This window comes from Chiloscyllium punctatum, chromosome 50, assembly GCF_047496795.1.
Source record: "Chiloscyllium punctatum isolate Juve2018m chromosome 50, sChiPun1.3, whole genome shotgun sequence".
NCBI lineage: Eukaryota > Metazoa > Chordata > Chondrichthyes > Orectolobiformes > Hemiscylliidae > Chiloscyllium > Chiloscyllium punctatum.
In genome coordinates, this window is record NC_092788.1 from 52,625,381 (window position 1) to 52,633,892 (window position 8,512).

General features: G+C 45.7%; 1 non-coding gene across 1 annotated transcript; it reads left to right on the plus strand.

The window, feature by feature from the left end:
• Positions 1-8,108: 8,108 nt before the first annotated feature.
• trnal-cag (transfer RNA leucine (anticodon CAG)) lies at positions 8,109-8,190 on the plus strand. Its single transcript has one exon. It is a non-coding gene; the product is annotated as a tRNA-Leu (tRNA).
• Positions 8,191-8,512: the final 322 nt, after the last annotated feature.

An 8,512-nucleotide genomic window follows, 5' to 3' on the forward strand; every position in this document is an offset into this window, starting at 1 on the left:
ACAGCCTCCTGGGAACCGGGAGTCAGAGCGGCAAGGAGCTGTTATTAAAACTCAGTGCTGTCTTCACTCCGAAACAACAGAAAACCCTATTTTTTATTAAAAACAAGGAAACTCACCTGATTTATGCATCATGCTTATGCGGCGGTCTGTCCCTTTGCTTTTGGGTGTGATAGGGCAGCATGGTGGCACAGTGGTTAGCACTGCTGCCTCACAGCGCCAGAGACACGGGTTCAATTCGCGCCTGAGACGACTCTCTGTGTGGAGTTTGCACATTCTCCCCGTGTCTGCGTGGGTTTCCTCCGGGTGCTCCGGTTTCCTCCCACAGTCCAAAGATGTGCAGGTTAGGTGAATTGGCCATGCTAAATTGCCGGCAGTGTTAGGTAAGGGGTAAATGTAGGGGTATGGGTGAGTTGTGCTTCGGCGGGTCGGTGTGGACTTGTTGGGCTGAAGGGCCTGTTTCCACACTGTAATGTAATCTAATCTAATCTAATATCGCCTCGGGTGGGTGATATAAGTGCGAGCCCTGGAGTTTTGCATCCAGCTCCACTTTGGACTCAGGTATAATTGTGATGAAATCGAGGTCAGATCAAAGGTACCGAAGCTTAAAGACACACAACAGTACCTTCTTGTAGGCCGTTACTAGAGGAGAAATGGATTCCCTAACTTCAAATGATGCTGATCCTGTCAATGTCGATTTTGCAGAGTGCACGTCCTGTACGGAGTAATCTGAAAGCCTTAATCTGTCCAAAATTTTGTTTTTCTCATGCTGTGATCTGCATGCCCTTGATTACTATGATCTGCATTGACCAATCGCAAATAAAAGTTTTCACTGTACTCAGGTTCACATGACAATCAAATAAAGTCAATCAATCAAACTACACAGACTCTTCCCTATTGTTTGGTGCCAGCACAGCGAAGGTGGGCTGCATGGCCTCACTTTGCACTGTGACATATTTTGTGATTCTAAGTGAAATCACAGTTAAACCAACAGAATGTGACAAGTTAGTCACAGGTCGTATTGACACAGCCGGGACACATCTGCACCACAGAGTGTCGCACAATAATAGTGAAGACCTTTTGAAATCATCCTCTGAGGTACATGCCACACGCCAGACGAAAAGCTGAAGACTGTGTGAAACTGCTATGGTCAGTGCTAACAGAGCGGCCCAGTGGGAGCGTATTGGGCTCATAACCATGAAATTAATGGATTGGAAACATCCTCTCCTCGTTGACAATTCCACGTTTCAGTGTGTGTACTCCCGCCTCCAGTGTTTCTCTATAATAGATCTCCATTCTACGCATTACATGTTGTTTCACTTTCTGCTTCCTTTCATTGAATGTATCTGAAATGAAGATTTCATACTGCTACACATGGGAAATTTGCACAAATGAGGAAACACACTTGTGAAGTTCTGGAAGTTCTTTACCTGTTCTCTGTCGGTGTGCTCCTACTGATTCACAAATTCTCTTGCCAGAGCTGGTAATAAACTGGTGAAGGTGAGACACATCAGTTGTAGAGTGCTCTATGCGCATGACGCCCTGCAGTTATTCCCCACGCCGTTTCACACAGCAGTGTTCTCCCTGTGAAATGAAAAGCTGTGAATTGCAATTCACAGAATAAACAGAACTGTTCTGTGAACAAGAAGACAAAATGACATGGCGATATTCTTAAAACACTTTGATGTTTAGAAATCTGAGAATAAATTGGGATGTAGTCGGACCTGACCGAATCTTTGCTGGTTTGGTGTTGGAGACAGAATTGCGATACAGGCACAGCTCCGCATTATTAGGACATACATCATCAACTATGAATAACCACAGGGATACAAAAGCGTCAGAGCGTCGTTATGGACTCGAACAGCTTCTGTCGGCGCGTGAGTGACGCCACACATTGATGCTGTCCTTCTTCCTGTCTGGGACAGAGTGGCTGGTGGTGAAACAAAGTCTCATTGTTCACCCTATCTTCTGCGTTAAACTGTCTGCAGCCCCACAGCTCAGGGACGTGGGGATGGCTCTCAGTGAGTGAGACTTTCACTCGGATTGTCTTTATCTGGGAAAGTTGGGGCTCGGATGGTCACTGCTGCCCGATTGCAGCAAAGACGCCGATGTTATTGTTACAAAAGCCTTTCTGCAGGATTGCTGTGTGAAGATGGATTTTGAGCAGCAAACAGGCTGCACAAAAATGCCCTCACATGAATTTACCTGAGGGTAGAGAGTCCAGAGTACACTTGTGTCTTACCCACCAGCTCAACATCTTTATCGTTGGCTGAGATAAATGATATTTGCAGGATGCTCCCAATCAAACTTGCTGATTCCCAGCACTTGATGGAACTGACTGTGCTGATGAGAGCGAGCTTTACAGTGTAACCGCGCTTGCCTCCCCTCAAACTGCTTGCCGGTGGAGGGAAATAGCTGAATACTCTGCTGATGGAGACAACTTAGTCCAAGCAGAAGGGATAAACAGAACTGTTCTGTGAACAAGAAGACAAAATGACAAGGCGATATTCTTAAAACACTTTGATGCTTAGAAATCTGAGAATAAATTGGGATGTAGTCGGACCTGACCGAATCTCAGCTGGTTTGGTGTTGGAAATGTAAGAGTGTCTAGGGCATGATCTTTGCTTAGAAGCTTGTGTTAATACTGGCATGGGAGAATGTCTGACTTCAAATCGCCATCGAGCCTTGGTGTTTGATTTCACTTTTGTCCGGTCGTGCGATCAACTGTTTGATAAAAAGATGTAAATCATTAAGTTGCATCCTTTGAAATACCTTTGAGTTTTGGGGTCAGAAGTGTCATTGTAGTGGGCATGTCACAGTACCACATGTGGGGAAAGTGAAACAAGTGTTTCAGGATGCTCACCAACACAATCCCACTCTGAGTAAACCACCATCTGGATATTCGCACAGTTCTAGTGAGAAACTTCAGGAAATGATTTAAAACAGCGCTGAACAGGTTGATGAGAATGGTGTGGTATATGAGGAATGTCAACAATAAAGGTCATTTGGAAAGTTGGGACAGGTCTCCTTGGAGAGCAGAAGGCCAAAAGCTGGCCTTGTTAAACCTTTCCAAGACATGAGTGGGTTAGACAGAGGGAATAAGGAAGTGGGAATGCTCCCTACGCCTGAAAGGATCGAGAACGATTCGGCAGAGTTTTAAAGACATTAGTAAAAGAAGAAAAATGTACATGAGAAGAAATGTTTTCACAAAGGGAATGGTTAGGGTCTGACATTGACAAAGACGCAGTTTCAATCGAGTTGTTGAAAAACTAATTCAATGTTCATGTTGAAAGTAAAAATGTGTAGTTACAGGGAGAAGGCAAGAGAATGATACGAAAAGAGAAGCACATTTACTTCTGTTGAAAGCCAGCACAGCTAAGGTGATTTTTTACACATTTGTGATTCTGACTGGAATCACAGTTCGACCAACAGGATGTAGGGTGTTAAACAACGGTGATGTTGGCAAAGCCGGGACACATGACACAACAGAATGTTATCCACCACGTACATGTCACAGGGAGGATGGCGCCGTCTGAAAATCCTGCAGCGTGCCCTGCGGATCAGACAGAGGAAATTTCACTATTCGAACCGAATCAGCCCTAGGAAAGGTAGCCAAGGTCCCGGAGGCGCCTGCTTCAGAACTCGATGACTAAAGAAGCTGAGAGTCGAGTCCCCCACTGCAAATTCTGTGGCTGCGGCGTGTTCAAATAAAAAGCAGGACTGGGAGTTTGCTTTATGGAGACGGGGGACAGTGTCCATCTTGTCATGATCGTGTACGTCTCCCACACGGTAAATCGCGGGAACAAGCTGCTTTACGTTCCAGGCAAGTTGAGGTTTTCACAAATTGGGTACTATTCCTGGAGAGTCAACAGTGGTGTGGGAGAGGGCAGATTGTCTCAAAGTGTCTGTACTGACATGGCAGTGCAAGCCTCCAGCACCGAAAATCGCAAGCAGCTCTATTGCTGCATTATGTTCCAGGCAAGTTGAGTTTTTACTGGAACCAAATGGAGACAGTTATTTCATCGCTGTTATGAAACAAAGTCCTGGGGTGTTTCGACTCGTCATTATTTGGTTTTCTGGCCAATGAGAAAATCGTTCCAACGAATTTCGATGTCATTTGTTATTGAATTTCTCCCACTTCCTTCATTTCCGTACTGGAGACATCGGAAGGGAAACGTAATCTAATCGAGACTGTGATTGGTGAAATTCACTTTTTATGGCCCATTCTTATTAGGTTCTTTCTTTCTCTCTTTTCAGTATTGTCTGGGAAGTGGTGGTTCCCTAAGGCTGCAGTATGTTTGAAAGATTAGTTTGGAATTGCCCTGTTGTTAGTTGTGAGATTACTTTATGATTCAAGCCCTCGGATTGTCTCACATTTAGCATTCATGCATCTCTGTGTCAATCAGCAACAGCAATGAAAGAAATTACACTCTCAGAGGAACCTCTGGACCTGTGCTTTCATGGTGTCGCTAGTATTAAGGTGCGCCCCGAGACCTAAGCCACGTTGGAACTGAAACGGAGGAATCGACAGAGAGGTTACAGAATGACATCGCATCCATTTGGTTTTCTTGAAATCACTGAGGAGCAGGAAAATATAAACGGCGAAGTCGAGTGGGGAAGTCAGGCAGTTGCAGCTCTGGAGAAACTCCTTCTTTGTGACTCACTCAGCAACCAGACACGTGAAGGTGACTCAGAGGCGTGAGAGCTCTTCACATCGAGAACAGAAAGCAATCAAGGGCAGTTAGCACCTCTTCCGGAGTGGGGGTGGGGTGAGGTAATTACCTTTTGACTTTGTTACTATGTTGAGAAACTGCCTTTTAGATTGAGGTGAACAGAAAATGCATTTCTAATAAGCACCATGGAATTGAGCAAAATTTATTGAGTCGCTTCTCGTCGATTCCCACACAGGTTTCCAACTCAGTAGCTATCCATGTGGCTGATGTCCAGGAGTGAACATCTCTGCAGCAAATTGCACGGTTAGGGTAAAAGGCAAGGAAAGTGGCATCTCGAACTGGCTCCGAGGTCAGAGCATCGTCACAATGTGATCTGTTGTTCTCGGATTGGAATGCGACCTCCGGTTTTAGGGTGGAGTACATTGTTTGGGACTCTTTTTCTGCAAAACAGACACAGTGACTGAAATTACGCTGCACGGTATGATGTGGAACACGGCTTTGTGCATTTTCCCTGTAGTCCGGTGTGCTTCATGTTCCGTGTAAACGTGAAACTTGCCCTGTTTCAAGCAATGGGTGAAATCATTTAGCAAAGCAAGAATCGAAATTGCAGTAATGTCAAGCAGCTCGTGGTTATTTGACCAAATCATAACCGAACATATATTCTCACAGATACATTTGGAGCTGAAAGGAGTCTGAGAAGATCGACACAGCTTACCATTGATTTTTGTCTGGATTGATGGGATTGTCCTGTTGTTAGTTGTGAGATTACTTTATAAATCATGCCCTCGGACTGTCTCACATTTAGCATTCATGCATCTCTGTGTCTGAAAATGCATTAGGTATGCCAGCTTTGTTTGTGTTCCGTGTTAAATGCTTTCTGTTTTGCGATTCGCTCAATACTTTACGAGTTAACAGCGTTTCTGAGGAAACTTCCAGCTGCAAAAGTCCTTAACTGAGGATCTGGGAAAATTTCACAGAGTATGGTCAGTCGGAGCAAAAGTAAGGAAGTCGTTCCTTTCTGCAGTGTTTCGCAATACTACCTTTCCCGTGAGCATCGAACACAGTAAAGGATTGTGCCACAGACTGCGACGGCAAGCTCCGCTAAAAAGTAATCCTTTAAAGCAGGTGTAAGCAACACAACGTTTTTGGGGGACACCGCGTGGAAACAGATACTTCGGTGTATCTCGTCCATGCTCAGCACATAGCCAAATATAAACAAGTCCGGTTCCCCAGTATTTGGCCCCAAACCCTCTCAACCCATCCTATCCAGAAACTCATGCAATTTTCTGAGCCTCCTCCGCTTCCTCTGGTAGCTCATTCCATACACGCACAACCTTCTGTGTGGGAAATGTGCCTCAGGTCCTTTGTCAATTTCAGCCCACTCACCTTAAACCTATGCTCTCGAGTTTTCAACTCACCCCAACTTGGGTAAAACACGTAAATACTCAGTTTCCAACCATTCCATTAGATCATGTCGCAGTCGTTACGCTGCAGGGAAAGTCGTCCCAGCCTAGTCCACCTCGCCCTACGGTCCAAACATTGACCACATCCTTGTCTATATTTTATCATCAATTTCACGTGTCTTTTTTTTATGTTTTGAAGATGTCAATTACGCTGGACAACAACAAGCTATTGGAAACAGAAAGGTGAAACCAAGAATGGCTTCAACTTTCAGTGCTGGATGCCCCTGAGCTGCCGGACAGGCGGCTGCGGCTTGTTTCTGTAGTGTAGTGGTCATCACGTTCGCCTCACACGCGCAAAGTCCCCAGTTCGAAACTGGGCAGAAACTGCTTTGTCCTTCATCGGCAGCCTTTTACATGGACAAGAACGGTGCTTTCTTGCTTGCTTTCCCATCTGCAAACCTGCCTTCGAAGTTGCTTGAACAAATCTGCTCGCGTAGTGAAATGTAATGCAATTCCATTTAATGACTGTGCAAAGAATTGTGAAGTTTTTATCCAAACTGGTTCTGATCATATGCAATTCTGTTTGAGAGTGTAGTTACCCCCTTCTGATCCTTCTACGAAAAGCAGTACCGCATTTGCATTCCTTGCGCAGGCGGCCCGGTTCAAAGACAGGGAAGAAGCTGATGCGCTGGTGTCACAGCGCACCACGGATTCCTGAACTTGTCCGTCTGTTAAATGTACCCCAAAGGCGTCTCTGAAAGGCCTCGTTTGGAAGCTGTCTGTCGTTATTCAACGTACGAGAATTGGGACCAGAGGTCCTGAATCATGTTTTGGAGCAGTTCGCACTTGAGTGGCTCTTTCAATCAGCAACAGCAATGAAAGAAATTACACTCTCAGAGGAACCTCTGGACCTGTGCTTTCATGGTGTCGCTAGTATTAAGGTGCGCCCCGAGACCTAAGCCACGTTGGAACTGAAACGGAGGAATCGACAGAGAGGTTACAGAATGACATCGCATCCATTTGGTTTTCTTGAAATCACTGAGGAGCAGGAAAATGTAAACGGCGAAGTCGAGTGGGGAAGTCAGGCAGTTGCAGCTCTGGAGAAACTCCTTCTTTGTGACTCACTCAGCAACCAGACACGTGAAGGTGACTCAGAGGCGTGAGAGCTCTTCACATCGAGAACAGAAAGCAATCAAGGGCAGTTAGCACCTCTTCCGGAGTGGGGGTGGGGTGAGGTAATTACCTTTTGACTTTGTTACTATGTTGAGAAACTGCCTTTTAGATTGAGGTGAACAGAAAATGCATTTCTAATAAGCACCATGGAATTGAGCAAAATTTATTGAGTCGCTTCTCGTCGATTCCCACACAGGTTTCCAACTCAGTAGCTATCCATGTGGCTGATGTCCAGGAGTGAACATCTCTGCAGCAAATTGCACGGTTAGGGTAAAAGGCAAGGAAAGTGGCATCTCGAACTGGCTCCGAGGGCAGAGCATCCTCACAATGTAATCTGTCGTTCTCGAATAGGAATGCGACCTCCGGTTTTAGGGTGGAGAACATTGTTTGGGACTCTTTTTCTGCAAAACAGACACAGTGACTGAAATTACGCTGCACGGTATGATGTGGAACACGGCTTTGTGCATTTTCCCTGTAGTCCGGTGTGCTTCATGTTCCGCGTAAACGTGAAACTTGCCCTGTTTCAAGCAATGGGTGAAATCATTTAGCAAAGCAAGAATCGAAATTGCAGTAATGTCAAGCAGCTCGTGGTTATTTGACCAAATCATAACCGAACATATATTCTCACAGATACATTTGGAGCTGAAAGGAGTCTGAGAAGATAGACTCAGCTTACCATTGATTTTTGTCTGGATTGATGGGCTCTCATTATCTGCTGCGAAATTGATATTGTAGACGGGTACATCCCAGCAGCTGTGCGAGTCGGAGAGGGATCATGGAACCATTTTCATGTGACTTGGCATCTGTTGTTATGCAGGAGAGCACAGTTGGAAACGCAAGAAAATGGTGCGCGCGGCCGGCTGGTAGTGTGGCCGAGCGGTCTAAGGCGCTGGATCCAGGTTCCAGTCTCGAAAGGGGCGTGGGTTCGAATCCCACCACTGCCATTTCTGCAGATCAACTCCAACGCTGCAGCTTTTTTGTTAAAATGCTGTTTCTGTCCCCACTGTATTGATGTTGAAAACAAAAGTAAAATGGCTTTGCTTCCCGGGGAATTAACTGTGGTGTGGGATAGTGCCGAATATTTCAAAGTGTCTCTGTCTGTCATGATCGTGTTCGCCTCCCGCGCAGAAAATCGCAAGCAGCTGTGCTGTTCCAGGCAAGTTGAGCTTGTCCTGGAACCGAATGGAGACCGGTATTTCATCGCTGTTGTGAAACAAAGTCCTGGGGTGACTCGACTCGTCGTTATTTGGTTTTTCGGCCAATGGG